Genomic DNA, 16,319 nt, shown 5'->3' with positions numbered 1-16,319 from the left:
GTCCAACTCATCCCAAACCATCTCAATTGAGTTGAGATCGGGTGATTGTGGAGGCCAGGTCATCTGATGCAGCACTCCATCACTCTCCTCCTTAGCCCGTACACAGCCTGGAGGTGTGTTGGGTCATTGTCCTGTTAAAACAAATGATAGTCCCACTAAGCGCAAACCAGATAGGATGGCGTATCGCTGCAGAATTCTGTGGTAGGCATGCTGGTTAAGTGTGCCTTGAATTCTAAATAAATCCCTGACAGTGTCACCAGCAAAGCACCATCACACCTCCTCCTCCATGCTTCACGGTGGGAACTACACATGCGGAGATCATCCATTCACCTACTCTGCGTCTCAGAAAGACAGTGATTGGAACCAAAAATCTCAAATTTGGACTCATCAGACCAAAGGACAGATTTCTACCAGTCTAATGTCAATTGCTCGTGTTTCTTGGCCCAAGCAAGCCTTTTATTATTGGTGTCCTTAAGTAGTGGATTCTTTGCAGCAAGGCCTGATTCACGCAGTCTCCTCTGAACAGTTGATGTTGATGTGTCTGTTACTTGAACTCTGCAAAGCATTTATTTGGGCTGCAATTTCTGAGGCTGGTAACTTTAATGAACTTATCCTCTGCAGCAGAGGTATCTCTGGGTCTTCCTTTCCTGTGGCGGTCCTCATGAGATCCAGTTTCATGATAGTGCTTGATGGTTTTTTTAACTGCTCTTGAAGAAACTTTCAAAGTAATGATGGACTGTCATTTCTCTTTGCTTATTTGAGCTGTTCTTGCCATAATATGGACTTGGTCTTTTACCAAATAGGGTTATCTTCTGTATACCACCCCTACCTTGTCACAACACAACTGATTGGCTCAAATGCATTATGAAGGAAATAAATTCCACAAATGAACCTTCAAGGCACACCTGTTAATTGAAATGTATTCCAGGTGACTAACTCATGAAGCTGGTTGAGAGAATGCCAAGTGTGTGCAAAGCTGTCATCAAGGCAAAGGGTGGCTACTTTGAAGAGTCTAAAATCAAAAATATATTTGAACTTGTTTAACACTTTTGGTTACTACATGATTCCATAGCTGTGTTCGAATACCCATACTATATACCATATATTTAATGAGTATATCAAATTTTATTGGTCACATACACATGGTTAGTGGATGTTAAAGCGAGATGCTTGTGCATCTAGTTCTGACAGTGCAGTAATATTTAACAAGTAATCTAACAATTTCCCAACAACTACCTAATACACAAAAATCTAAAGGGGTGAACACAGAGACAACACAGAGACAACATCTAATTACTACATACTATTAGTTAATTTTAGTATACTATAAACAAACAGTATGCTTTCAGTTGAGCGTACTAGCTCTTCGCCTGTCTACCGGATGCTGATGCTCCCACTACAGTCCAACCTGCTTCCTCCAGTGCCAAATCTGTTACCAGTACCTGCCTGGAAATGTCTAACGCCAACACCGTCATTTTCACGCTAATGAAGACCTTTAAAGTAGCCTACCTACTTACATGTTGAAACGGCAGTCACATATTATGTTACTGTAAAGTAATGATTTACACTTTGAGCAGACAGATTTTTTGGCACTTGACCAGTCTTATTAAAGTAAAGTAGCTTTATGTTTTGACTCTTTGTGGCCTGTCCAATATTCTCCTATGTGTTGTACAATTGTTCACTTGGAAATAAGAAACAACTACTGTATGGTTACATAAAATAGGTGTAGGCCTACTATAGCCTACTGTAGTTTAGTCATTCAGTAAAAAAAATGGCAACAATTTATTTGTCCCAAATCCTGAAGGATTAAACCTCAAATAGATTGGTTTAGTCTAATTCACTTGCATATTCAATAGTCTATCCTGAGATAAATAGGCTAGACATAACCTACTATGCATGAGAACAACCATATTTGATACATATGGTGATTTATGCGGGGGAGGGGTCTATGGTGTGGCGTTTTTGTGCTGCCAAAATCTACACTGGGAGGAACAGTTTGGACATCAAGCGGTTCTGTATCAAAAGCGATTTGAGATTCCTGTGTTCCGGACGTCTTCACAGTCCTCTTGGTTTTGAAGAACCTCTCCTTTTGCCTGCAGCAACCTGCCCTGTCTTCTCTGTTGAAGGTAAGGTTCCATGAAAGTTATTGTGCCACGTAGTCTACTGTGTGTTAAATCTATGAATGGGGAATGTTTATTCGGTGGCGAATACGTCCAGTCCACTTATAATTTGACTAAACGCATAGCAGCAGGTATAACTAGTAGGCTACCTAGTTGAACCACAGCTGGTTGATTTGCGCATTTTCACGAAAAGCCTTAGATTTCCAGTGTTTTGAACACCAGTCAATGCTTTCTCTCCCGGTTACATGAATATAAAGTTCATACTTATTTAGTCTGTGGCGAAATTTCGTGCGGTTCATTTTAATCTACACTTAAGTAAATGCTTTGAAATTGCATTTCAAAGCACATTTTCGCTAGACTACATTCAAAAGGGAAGGCTATTCTTTGTAGTTTTGTCATTGCACTATATAGCAAGCAATACCGCTTTCTAATTGATCTTCTCCCTGCCTCATACCTTCACATTTTGTGCACTAATGCTTTACGAAGCTCTTGTTGGAAGACGCAGCAAACGACAGGTTTTTGTTTTAACTTACATCACACAGGTAGGTAGCCTAGTTGCCTGGCCTAGTTAAATAAAGGTAATAAAAAAAAGGTTGGTTCACGTTCTGAATTTCACCCAGCCTTTTAACATATTTCGTATTCTCTTTCTGGGCTCCCGGGAGTTGTTAGGTGTAGCCTAATTGCTGAACAAGTATGTATGTTTTACATATCCATAGAGAAGTGCACTCCTTCCCACTAAAGTCCCTGTCTCTGATGTTCTGTATTTGTGCCTAGACAAACTAGGGTAGTGTGCAGAAAAATACTGTTCTGGCTTTGCATACAGGCTGTTTGGGCAATGTATCCAGGTTACCGTGTGCATACACACCTGCAGTAGGCTAATATAATACGTGATGGGAGCCAAATGAATGCTAACCAGTGTATTGCCCTCAATATGTTTGTTTTAAATGGAATTGGAAGACATAATTTTCAGATTTTCAAAAAGGATTTAGCTGCTACACGGTCCTAAAGCAGAATATAAAAATCTGGTTGAAACAAGCACACTAGTGCTTGCGCTGTCTGTGGTGCTGATTTGAGCTCATGTCTCTCTGTGTGTGTGTGTGCGTGCGTGTGCGACAGGCAGTGCTCGTGTGTGTCTGTTATGGACATGTATTGCCTTAAACTTGGACTTTGGACAACAGGACAATTCTTATTAACTAGACCCAAGTCTGCAGTCATCATTTCTAGGAAAGCTATGGAATCCTACCTTCTGAAATGATTATCATGAAGTTCAAACTTTACAGGAAGGTAAAGCATAATGTATAATTAGCTGTTTTCTTTCAAATGTAACTCAAAAGATTTATTCCATGATAACACTCTTCTGTCACTTAGTTTGTCGAAACAATGATTAATATACCACTTTGTGGGTTAATTTCTCAAGCAGTGACTTAATAAAACTGGCACGTCTCTGCAGCTCTGTCGATTAGCCTCAGGAGGGCCATCTAGAGAATACATATGGGCCGTTGGGCTCCCTCAGTTTCTCATGCCCACCTGACAGACTGGCAGTGGCTCACTACGGCCTGACTATTCAGCCTGCTCTCACCGAATTGCAACAGATGTCAAATCACTCCGTCTCCCACCATCCATAGGAAATTAATTAGAACATTAAAATAAGTGATGCATTTGGTCATTGTTCTGGAGAAGAAAATATTGGCCTGGCTGCTTCTCGCTGACAAATGTATGCATATTATAGACAAATGATCAGCATGGCAATATGAAGTGCTGCACTGACAGACAGTGTCAATTGTTACACTGACCAATAGACAGCCTCAATTGCTGCACTGACCGACAGCCTCAATGTATTTCATATACATGCATACGTATGGGGTGTAATTGTTGGTGTATAACTATCTCACCAATGCTACTGTCACTGAGTAGTCTTATTACTTGAGTAGACATGGAAGTTATATGAGGTATCATGCATTATACACATGTTCCCCGTGTTGGGATATGAACTTGCATGGCAGTGAGCTCAGTGCAGGCCAGGGCAGGTAGCTAGCTGAGGCCTAATCTTCACTGAGGTGATAGAGGGAGATAACAGTGATAGATGGAGCGGGTGGTGTGGTTTAACATCCTGAGCTCAGTGTTGTCTCCTGGGGTCAGGCCTGTGATATTATAGTGGCAGTTCAGCCAGCTTCATTCTCCCTCTGCCTGGCATCTTGGTCATGTTAATAGCTGCCGGTGTGTATGAGCCAGGCTGGTTCTGTATTCACGGCCTCAGATGCCGTCTGTCAGTCCTTCGCACACTTCAAGTGAAATGCTTCCCTGGCCATCCGCCAGCCAGCAGCCAGATGTTATTGTGACGTGAAGGGGCTACATTTTCAGTGATGTCTTCAGGTAGTCCAATTTTTGGAAAGTTCAGCACTAGAAAATACAGAGGAAAGCGAGCAAAGGTGCATTCCAGAGTTTTTCTTTATTTTTACTATTTTCTACATTGTAGAATAATAGTGAATACATAAACTATGAAATAACACATATGGAATCATGTAGTAACCAAAAAAGTGTTAAACAAATCAGAATACATTTTTTTATATATTTGAGATTCTTCAAAGTAGCTACCCTTTGACTTGATGACAGCTTTGCACAATCTTGGCATTCTCTCAACCAGCTTCATGAGGTAGTCATTTCAATTAACAGATGTGTCTTAAGTTCATTTGTGGAATTTCTTTCCTTCTTAATGCGTTTGAACCAATCAGTTGTGTTGTGACAAGGTAGGGGTGGCATAGAGAAGGAAGCCCTATATGGTAAAAGATCAAGTCCATATTATGGCAATAACAGCTCAAATAGGCAAAGAGAAATGACAGTCCATCATTACTTTAATACATGAAGGTCAGTCAATCCGGAATATTTCAAGAACTTAGAAAGTTTCAAGTGCAGTCAAAAAACCGCTATGATGAAACTGGATCTCATGAGGACCACCACAGGAAAGGAAGACCCAGAGTTACCTCTGCTGCAGAGGATAAGTTCATTAAAGTTACCAGCCATAGAAATTGCAGCCCAAATAAATGCTTCAGAGTTCAAGTAACAGACACATCTCAACATCAACCGTTCATAAGAGACTGCGTGAATCAGGCCTTCATGGTCGAATTCCTGTAAAGAAACCACTACTAAAAGACACCAGTAATAAGAAGAGACTTGCTAGGGCAAAGAAACACGTGCAATGGACATTAGACTGGTGGAAATCTGTCCTTTGGTCTGATGAGTCCAAATTTGAGATTTTTGGTTCCAACCGCCGTGTCTTTGTGAGATGCAAAGTAGGTGAACGGATGGTCTCTGCATGTGTGGTTCCCACCGTGAAGCATGGAGGAGGTGTGATGTGTGGGGATGCTTTCCTGGTGACACTGTCAGTGATTTTATTTAGACTTCAACCCACACTTAACCTCTCTAGGGCAGGTGGCACCAAATCGTCCCACCTACGTAACAGCCAGTTGAATCCTGTGGCGCGATTTTCAAATACCTTAGAAATGCTATTACTTCAATTTCTCAAACATATGACTATTTTACAGCTATTTAAAGACAAGACTCTCGTTAATCTAACCACACTGTCCGATTTCAAAAAGGCTTTACAACGAAAGCAAAACATTAGATTATGTCAGCAGAGTACCCAGCCAGAAATAATCAGACACCCATTTTTCAAGCTAGCATATAATGTCACAAAAACCCAGAAGACAGCTAAATGCAGCACTAACCTTTGATGATCTTCATCAGATGACACACCTAGGACATTATGTTATACAATACATGCATGTTTTGTTCAATCAAGTTCATATTTATATCAAAAACCAGCTTTTTACATTAGCATGTGACGTTCAGAACTAGCATACTAGCATAATTTACTAACAAATTACTCACGATAAACGTTCACAAAAAGCATATCAATTATTTTAAGAATTATAGATACAGAACTCCTCTATGCACTCGATATGTCCGATTTTAAAATAGCTTTTTGGTGAAAGCACATTTTGCAATATTCTAAGTACATAGCCCAGCCATCACGGGCTAGCTATTTAGACACCCAGCAAGTTTAGCCTTCACCAAAATCAGATTTACTATAACAAAAATGTTATTACCTTTCCTGTTCTTCGTCAGAATGCACTCCCAGGACTTCTACTTCAATAACAAAAGTTGGTTTGGTCCCGAATAATCCATCGTTATATCCAAACAGCGGCGTTTTGTTCGTGCGTTCACGACACTATCCGAAATGGTAAATAAGGGTCACGAGCATGGCGCATTTCGTGACAAAAAAATTCTAAATATTCCATTAACGTACTTCGAAGCATGTCAACCGCTGTTTAAAATCAATTTTTATGCAATTTATCTCGTAAAAAAGCGATAATATTCCGACCGGGAATATGCGTTTAGCTAAATAGAGGGGAAAAAAGAAAGACGGGGGCGACCAGTGCACGCGCCTAATGCCCATTGTCTACTGATCGGCCACTTGACAAAGGCGATAATGTGTTTCAGCCTGGGGCTGGAATGACGACATTCAGCTTTTTCCCGGGCTCTGAGAGCCTATGGGAGCCGTGGCTCTCACGTTACCGCAGAGATCCTTTGTTTTGGAAAGAGATGTCAAAGAAAGCCAATAAATGGTCAGACAGGCCACTTCCTGTAAAGGAATCTCTCAGGTTTTTGCCTGCCATATGAGTTCTGTTATACTCACAGACACCATTCAAACAGTTTATAAACTTGAGGGTGTTTTCTATCCATATCTAATAAGTATATGCATATTCTAGTTACTGGGTAGGAGTAGTAACCAGATTATATCGGATACGTTTTTTATCCGGCCGTGTAAATACTGCCCCCTAGCCCTAACAGGTTAACCAGCATGGCTACCACATTCTGCAGTGATACGCCATCCCATCTGGTTTGTGCTTAGTGGGACGATAATTTGTTTTTCAACAGGATATTGACCCAAAACACACCTTCAAGCTGTGTAAGGGCTATTTGACCAAGAAGGAGAGTGATGGAGTGCTGCATCAGATGACCTGGCCTCCACAATCACCCAACCTTTTCTGGATTGACTGACCTTCATGTATTAAAGTAATGATGGACTGTTTGTCTTAGCTTATTTGAGCTGTTCTATTCATAATATGGACTTGGTATTTTACCAAATAAGGATGTCTTCTGTATACCACCCCTACCTTGTCACAACACAACTGATTGGCTCAAACGCATTCCAGAAATTAACTTTTTGTCACGCCCTGACCTTAGAGATTTTATTTATTCTCCATGTTTGGTTAGGTCAGGGTGTGACTCGGGTGGGAATATCTGTTTTCTATTTCTTTGTTTTTGACCCGAGTGTGGTTCCCAATCAGAGGCAGCTGTCTATCGTTGTCTCTGATTGGGAATCATACTTAGGCAGCCTGTTTTCCACCTGAGTTTTGTGGGAGGTTATTTTCTGTTTAGTATTTCTGTTACCTGACAGAACTGTTGGCTTTTCATTTTGTTACTTTGTTCGAGTGTTTTTTGATAAATACAAATCATGAACACTTTCCACGCTGCGCTTTGGTCCACTCATTCCGACGAGAGCCGTTACACTTTTAACATGGCACACCTGTTAATTGAAATGTATTCCAAGCTTGTTGACTGAATGCCAAGATTGTGCAAAGCTGTCAAGGCAAAGGGTGGCTACTTTGAAGAATCCCAATTGTAAAATATATTTTGATTTGTTTAACACCTTTTTGGTTACTACATGATTCCATATGTATTATTTCATAGTTTTAATATCTCCACTATTATTCTACAACGTAGAAAATAGTAAAAAATAAAGAAAAACCCTTGAATGAGTAGGTGTGTCCAAACCTTTGACTGGAACTGTACATTATTTTTTTTATTTTTTCTCTAAATAAACTTTGAATTTAATCTAAGTAATTTATGGCTTGTAAAGTCGTACCTAGGCTAAATATAAGCTGTCTACAATCATAAGATCCACTGAAATTATTTTATCAAAATAGTTTAATCTGAAATTTTTGCACTATGCACACATTTTTTCAAGTCTGTCTATGAAAATGCTATTTAAAAAAAAAAGAATTACCCAGCACCATGCACAATGCACATCCACTAATAATGACCAACTTCTTGCAGCAGACATTATAGAAAATTAACACGTCTCCTAAACAATCTCTGAAGCACAAGCCCATGTGCTATTGAGTAGCCAGTTAGTCTTTGTTTGAAGTCTAGCCAACTTAAATGTATTTGCTTGCTAACAAGGTAGAACAGTTTAAGCTTGCGATATCTTTTTTTTTGCAGGCTGTGTCTCAATTACTGCTTCTGCCGATAACGCCCTTCCGCATCTTCGGTGAAAGGTGGCAGAGCTAGAGCAGTGTTTGTAGACCATGAGACATCCCGGAAATCGGTCTTCTCACGAAAACGTCTGTCGTGTCACCAACATGATGGTGTTCCCTGTTTTGCTATAGGACATCCACAAGCCTCACAAGACTTCTGAAGTCGGTACAGCCTCTTCTGCCAACTTATGTCGGTAACGTCTGAGTGGTTTGGCCTGGGAAATAATGACCCATCTGTGGAAAGCTGAGACTGTCACGGACATGTTGGTGTTCTCCACAAGCCTCACAAGACTCATCTGAAGGTCTCCACTTCCAGTTTAAAAATGGAATGGAAGTGTATATATTGAGTTAGTTTAGTGTCTAAAGTAAGGGGATAAATAAGATCAGTAACAACATTTTTTTTACACTTATCTCTTTTAAGAACACTCTTCCTTTAGATTCCTTTTGACTATCTGTTCCATGTAGTGAATGTTATTCAATGTGTTTCTATTGGCTAATAGCAGTAATGCCAAATTCAATGCTGAATCCAATCAATTATTATGATTATAATTTTTTTTTTTTATTCCTTAAGGGGTCTTAAAATTCCAAATCAAATAGTTAAATAATCATTGGCATGACCATCTTAAAACAATTCCAGATGTTAGCTTAGGCCCTGTCTTAGACAGGGTTTAGACTATAGGGTTAGCTGTTATTAATACACCCTCCTGTCTATCTCCAACTGTTTGAACATCATAGCCTGAACATCATAGCCTGTTCACCTTATTTATATGTTGAAATCAAGTGGCCTACTTGGATAAGAAGAGGCTTACTTCTCAGAATGAGAACAAGTTGCAATTCCTCATGTAATTGCGTCTTTTTATGCTCATTGCACATTTTATAAAACAGACTAGACAGCTCACACATAACAGTATGTGGCTAAAATGCTGGTAGCGGTACATGGTACCGCAAGGCTGTGCACAACAAACTGAGCATTAGTTTTCCACAGTCATGTTCATTGATTCTCCTGTTTTTAGTAGGGTCTGCTCTGTTCAACATTTTGGGAATTGACCGATTCTGTTGGACCAAACCTCAAATGCAAATAGAGACTTGAACTTCTTCCTCTGACAATGAGCAGCTTATCTTTTGACTTTGTTATTGAGAATGGCAGGGGGAGGGGCTTGGTGTCTTTGTGGGTGTGAAGATGCACCGTGCACACAGCACAGATGGAGCGAAGGAGATGAGACCAAAAAGACATAAAATAAGATTTTTATTTTTATTAACTAGATTCTTTGAATATCTAATTATTTCAAAATACCGCCCAGTGCTAGTTGCATGAAGTATCCTTCTGATCAAGAACACCTACATCTAATATTGCCTTGAAATTATACTCAGATTTGTCCCCATCCCCATACTTCTACAGTACCAATGGGTTTATTATATATTTTAGATTTATCAAAAATAGACATTATCAATACACTGAACAAAAATATTAATACAACATGTAAAGTGTTGGTCCTATGATTTCATGAGCTGAAGTAAAAGATCCCAGAAATGTTCCATACACACACAAATATTTCTCTAAAATGTGCAAAAATATGTTTACATCCCTGTTGGTGAGCATTTCTCCTTTGTCAAGATAATCCATCCATCCCTGACAGGTGTGGTATATCCAGAAGCTGATTCAACAGCATGATCATTATACAGGTGCACTGTGCTGTGGACAATAAAAGGCCAATCTAAAATGTGCAGTTTGGTCACACAACACAATGCCACAGATGTCTCAAGTTTTGAGGAAGCATGCAATTGTCATTCTCACTGCAGCAATGGCCACCAGAACTGTTGCCAGAAAATGTAATGTTAATTTCTCTACCATAAGCCGCCTCAACGTCATTTTAGAGAATTTTGCAGTATGTCCAACCGTTTGCTGATGTCAATGTTGTGCCCTGTGGTGGTGGGATTATGGTATGGACAGGCATAAGCTGTGGACAATGAATGAAATTGCATTTTATCGATGGCAATTTGAATGCACAGAGATACCGTGACGAGATCCATGTTTCAGCATGATAATGCATGGCCCCATGTCGCAAGGATGTGTACATAATTCCTGCAAGCTGAAAATGTTCTTCCATGGCCTGCATACTCACCAGACATGTCACCCATTAAGCATGTTTGGGATGCTCTGGATCGACGTGTACGACAGCGTGTTCCAGTTCCCTCCAATATCCAGCAACTTCGTACCGCCATTTACGAGGAGTGTGACAACATTCCACAGGCCACAATCAACAGCCTGATCAACTCTATGCGAAGGAAATGTGTGGCCCTGCATGAGGCAAATGGTGGTCACACCAGATACTGACTGGTATTATGATCCACGCCCCTACCTTATTTTTCTAAGGTATCTGTGACGAACAGATACTGTATTCCCAGTCATGTGAAATCCATAGATCAGGGCCTAATGAAATTATTTAAATTTACTGATTTCCTTATGAACTGTAACTTAGTAAAATCTTTGAAATTGTTGGTTTATTTTTGTTCAGTGCCTTCGGAAAGTATTCAGACCCCTTGACTTTTTCAACTTTTTGTTACGTTGCAGCCTTATCCTAAAATTGATTCAATTGTTTTTTCCCTCAATCTACACACAATACCCCATAATGACCAATCCAAAACAGTTTTTTTTAAATGTTTTGCAAATTTATTAAAAAAAAGTGAAATATAACACATTTACACAAGTATTCAGACCCTTTACTTAGTACTTTGTTGAAGCACCTTTGGCAACGATTACAGCCTCGAATCTTCTTGGGTATGACGCTACAAGTTTGGCACACCTGTACTTGGGGAGTTTCTCCCATTTATTCTTTGCAGATCCTCTCAAGCTCTGTCAGGTTGGATGGAGAGCATCGCTGCACAGCGATTTTTCAGGCCTCTGCAGAGATGTTCGATCAGGTTCAAGTCAAAGCTTTGGCTGGACCACTCAAGGACATTCAGAGACTTGTCCTGAAGCCACTCTAGCGTGGTCTTGGCTGTGTTCTTAAGGTCGTTATGCTAGGGGTGTTATCCTGTTGGAGGGTGAACTTTCACCCTAGTCTGAGATCCTGAGTGCTCTGACACAGGTTTCCATCAATGATCTCTCTGTACTTTGCTCTGTTCATTTTTCCCTCGATCCTGATTAGCCCCTCTGTCCCTGCCACTGAAAAATATCCCCACAGTATGATGCTGTCACCACCATGCTTCATTGTAGGGATGGTGCCAGGTTTTCTCTGGACATTTTGCTTGGCATTCAGGCCAAGGAGTTCAATCTTGGTTTCATCAGACCAGATAATCTTGTTTCTCATGGTCTGAGAGTCTTTAGGTGCCTTCTGGAAAACTTCAAGCAGGCTGTCGTGCCTTTTACTGTAACGGCCGTCGAAGGGAGTAGACCAAGGCGCAGCGTGTTGAGTGCTCATCATAAACTTTTAATAGAACACTTTAAACAAAACAAGAACACCAACGACAGCCAAACAGTTCTGTCAGGAACATGAACTAAACAGAAAGTAACCACCCACAAAACGCAAAGGAAAACAGGCTGCCTAAGTGTGGCTCCCAATCAGAGACAACGATATACAGCTGTCCCTGATTGAGAACCATACCCGGCAAAAAACAAAGAAATACAAAACATAGAAAAAAGGACATAGAATGCCCACCCTACTTACACCCTGGCCTAACCAAAATAGAGAACAAAAACCTCTCTTTGGCCAGGGCGTGACATTTATTAAGGAGTCGCTTCCGTCTGGCTACTCTACCATAAAGGCCTGATTTGATGGAGCGCTGCGGAGATGGTTGTCCTTCTGGAAGGTTCTCCACAGAAACCTAGAGAGCTCTGTCAGTGACCATCAGGTTTTTGGTCACCTCCCTGACCAAAGCTCTTCTCCCCCGATTGCTCAGTTTGGCCGGCAGCCAGCTTTAGGAAGAGTCTTGGTGGTTCCAAACTACTACCATTTAAGAATGATGGAGGCCACTGTGTTCTTGGGGACCTTCAGAAAGCTGTAGATATTTTTTTGGTACTCTTCCCCAGATCTGTGCCTCAACAAAAATCCTGTCTCAGAGCTCTACAGACAATTCCTTCCACCTCATGGCTTGGTTTTTGCTCTGACATGCACTGTCAACTGTGGGACCTTATATAGACAGATGTTTGCCTTTCCAATCAAGTTGTAGAAACATCTCAAGGATGATCAATGGAAACAGGATGCTCCTGAGATAAATTAAGTCTCATAGCAAAGGGTCTGAATACTTATGTATATAATGTATTTCTGTGCTTTATTTCTAATACATTCATAAACATTTCTTGCAACCTTTTTTGTCTTTGTCATTTTTTGTCTTTGTCATTATGGGGAATTGTGCGTAGATTAATAATCTTTTTCTTTCATCCATTTTAGAATAAGGCTGTAATGTATCAAAATGTGGAAAAAGTCAAGCGGTCTGAATACTTTCCGAATGCGCTGTATATTTTCACTTGACGAATCCTTCTCCAATGGATTGTAGTATGCCTAATATCTTGTGTGAGGATACTTGAAGGAGCAGGGAGAGGACATGTGGTAGGTCTGCTTGAGACCAGGCACAGTAAGCAGCACAGACTGGTGACCACCTCTTGATGGAGGCTGATCTATATGACAGGACCCTCTGTAGCAGCACCAGAAATAAATGACAATCTTTAAAAACTGCCCTTAACATTTCACACCAAGTTATTAGAACTTACTGAATAACCTTTCAGAGTGATGAAAGAATGTGATGAGTGGTCTCCATTTCAGTGAATCGTCCTTTATCTGAAACTGAAGAAAGATTGACGTCGTCTCCTGACACCCGAGGTGATGCAGAGGCTGGGGCAGCGACGTTTTAATTGTTGATGTCGAGGCAAACAGCTATTTCTGTAAAGTCAATAGGTGGGTCCGAGACATGCATTGTCCACACCTAAATTAGATTTTTAATTTGCTATTCTCAGCAGAATTTTTACCTTTCAGTCTTCCTCCATTTAATACTCATTGGCAGCAGAGGGGCATAAATAAATCAGAGCCCTCACTTTCAGTGCTTTGAGGGAATGGAATTATCACATACTGTACCATTCTGAACTGGGAAGTACTTTCATATTTTTCCTTCTTCCCTTCAAACACACCCCAGACCCTATAAGCAGGGTTTCCCAATCTCGGTCCTGGGCCCCCCTCTGGGTGCATGTTTTCAAATAATCAAAGCTTGATGATAAGTTGGTTATTTGAATCAGCTGTGTAGTGTTAGGGCAAAAAACTAAATGTGCACCCAGCGGAGACCCCAGGACCAAGTTTGGAAAACCTGCTATAACGTACTGCCTAAAAATTGTATAATTGGGATTTCGTTTATGTGGAATTCATGAATAATTCATGTATGTTTTTTGTTTTCTACAGTAATACTGTCACTATCAACTATTTATCAGAACCTGACTGTGAACCCATGAGCCATTGTGTAATAGGTTTGAACAAATATTTATGTATATTGGCTGCCACCACTGTGGTCACTCCTGGTTGTAAGCTTCTTAGCAATATGCCGTCATATATTTCCAACGAGATCGATAGATTAGATTATGCTCTCATGAGATTCATTTTGATTAATGGTGTTTGTTGTGCTTGGAATGGTTACAGTTACATATGTTGTTGCAGGATACTGCCACCACACTAATATTTGTATGACATTTCCAGCTCTAGATTATCGAGTACCACTTAGGAAGTTTTACGTTATCAACCCTAATATCAGTGCAACAGCGTTAGGATACATAACAAGGTTTAACTCAAACCATCCTCAAACAGGACACAATAATACTTTGAAGTAAATTACATCCCGTTTTAAAGTGAAAGTACAGATACACTGTATAAATCCAACATCTGCTCAATTCTGTAGTATGCAGTGGAGAAGTTGGAGAATTTACAAGGAGATATTGAGCAGACTCGGGGGTTTATGGGGAAAGATGCCTGAGGATAATACCCTGGGAATAAGGTGGGAGCTGAGCTTAGCTACATCTTAACAGATCTTCTGACGCACAGGCATCAGTAACACGTTGGTGTTAGAGGAGGAGGAGGTGCACAACACTGTGTTGTCAACACAGTGAGGATAGGCTAGCTACTGTATATAGCCACCTGCACCAGCCTGATAGAGGGCCTGTCAAGTGGGCCTGTCATGCAAGACTGATACTTCACAAACCCTCGCAAATTATATTTATAACAGTAGCAATTTCCAGGTAATCATCACAATGGAAATTCAAAACATGTCGTGGAGAGAATTTGTCTTCAAAAAGTATGAAGTATAAGTTTCAGTTATGCGGGGGTAGTGACTTGGGATGAAGTACAGTCTTTTAGACTTTGCCGTTCAGAGGAACGTCTCAGAGGATTCAATACTTAGGCCTAACCTGAAAATTGAGTTTTGTTCACTCAAGACAGTCAGATCAGGACTGAATAATCAGATGGTATTTGGAGCTTGTTCATGAAGCCATTGTGTTTTGTGATAGCATCTTCCAGTAGCATAGTGTGGATGGCAAAAACCGAGAACATTTTTGTGTTCCTATTTTCTGTTCTAATGACTAATCTATTTCATAGACCTGCATTCAGACACATTATGTTATGGGTAATGTTCACAAATGCATATGTACTGTACAAACAGTACCAGTCAAAAGTTTGGACACTCAATCAAATTTATTTAAAGCCCTTTTTTACATCAGCCCATGTCAAAGTGTTGACACCTACTCATTCAAGGGTTTTTATTTATTTGACTATTTTCTACATTTTAGAATACTAGTGAAGACGTCAACTATGAAATGACACATATGGAATCATGTAGTAACCAAAAAAAGTGATAAACAAATCAAAATATATTTGAGATTCTTCAAAGTAGCCACCCTTTGCCTTGATAACAGCTTTGCACACTCTTGGCTTTCTCTCAACCAGCTTCATGAGGTAGTCACCTGGAATGCGTTTCAATTAACAGGTGTGCGTTAAGTTAATTTGTGGAATTTCTTTCCTTCTAATGCGTTTGAGCCAATCAGTTGTGTTGTGACAAGGTAGGGGTGGAGTACAGAAGATAGCCCTATTTGGTAAAAGACCAAGTCCATATTATGACAAGAACAGCTCAAATAAGCAAAGCAAATCGACAGTCCATCATTATTTTAAGACATGAAGGTCAGTCAATACGAAAAATATCAAGAACTTTGAAAGAGTCTTCAAGTGCAGTCGCAAAAACTTTCAAGCACTATGATGAAACTGGATCTCATGAGGACCGCCAAAGGAAAAGAAGACTCAGAGTTTCTTCTGCTGCAGAGGATAAGTTCATTAGAGTTTACTGCACCTCAGATTGTAGCCCAAATAAATGCTTCACAGAGTTCAAGTAACAGACACATCTCAACATCAACCGTTCAGAAGAGACTACATTTAATCAGGCTTTCATGGTCGAATTGCTGCAAAGAAACCACTACTAAAGGACACCAATAATAAGAAGAGACTTGCTTGGGCCAAGAAACACGAGCAATGGCCATTAGACATATCGAAATCTGTCCTTTGGTCTGAGTCCAAATTTGAGGTTTTTGGTTCCGACCACTGTCTTTGTGAGAAGCAGAGTAGGTGAACGGATGATCTTTGCATGTGTAGTTCCCACTGTGAAGCATGGAAGAGGTATGATGGTGTGGGGATCCTTTGCTGGTGACACTGTCTGTGATTTTATTTAGAATTCAAGGCACACTTAACCAGCATTCTGCAGCGATACACCATCCCATCTGATTTGCGCTTATTGGGACTATGACCCACAACACACCTCCAGCCTGTGTAAGGGCTATTAGACCAAGAAGGAGAGTGATGGAGTGTGCATCAGATGGCCTGGCCTTCACAATCACCCGACCTCAACCCAATTAAGA

At 40.4% G+C, this 16,319-nt stretch overlaps 1 protein-coding gene across 1 annotated transcript in view; it reads left to right on the top strand.

Annotated features, from left to right (window-relative positions):
- The first annotated feature begins 2,047 nt into the window (after positions 1–2,047).
- LOC115207539 (contactin-4-like) overlaps positions 2,048–16,319 on the top strand; it is a 124,532-nt gene continuing 110,260 nt past the window's right edge. The window contains exon 1 of the mRNA XM_029774695.1: positions 2,048–2,126. The gene's annotated coding sequence lies outside the window, so the exon portion shown is untranslated. The remainder of the gene's footprint in view (positions 2,127–16,319) is intronic.

Source organism: Salmo trutta, chromosome 14, assembly GCF_901001165.1.
Source record: "Salmo trutta chromosome 14, fSalTru1.1, whole genome shotgun sequence".
Lineage (NCBI taxonomy): Eukaryota > Metazoa > Chordata > Actinopteri > Salmoniformes > Salmonidae > Salmo > Salmo trutta.
Note: the sequence above shows the minus strand (reverse complement) of the source record. Positions and strands in the feature narration are given on the sequence as shown.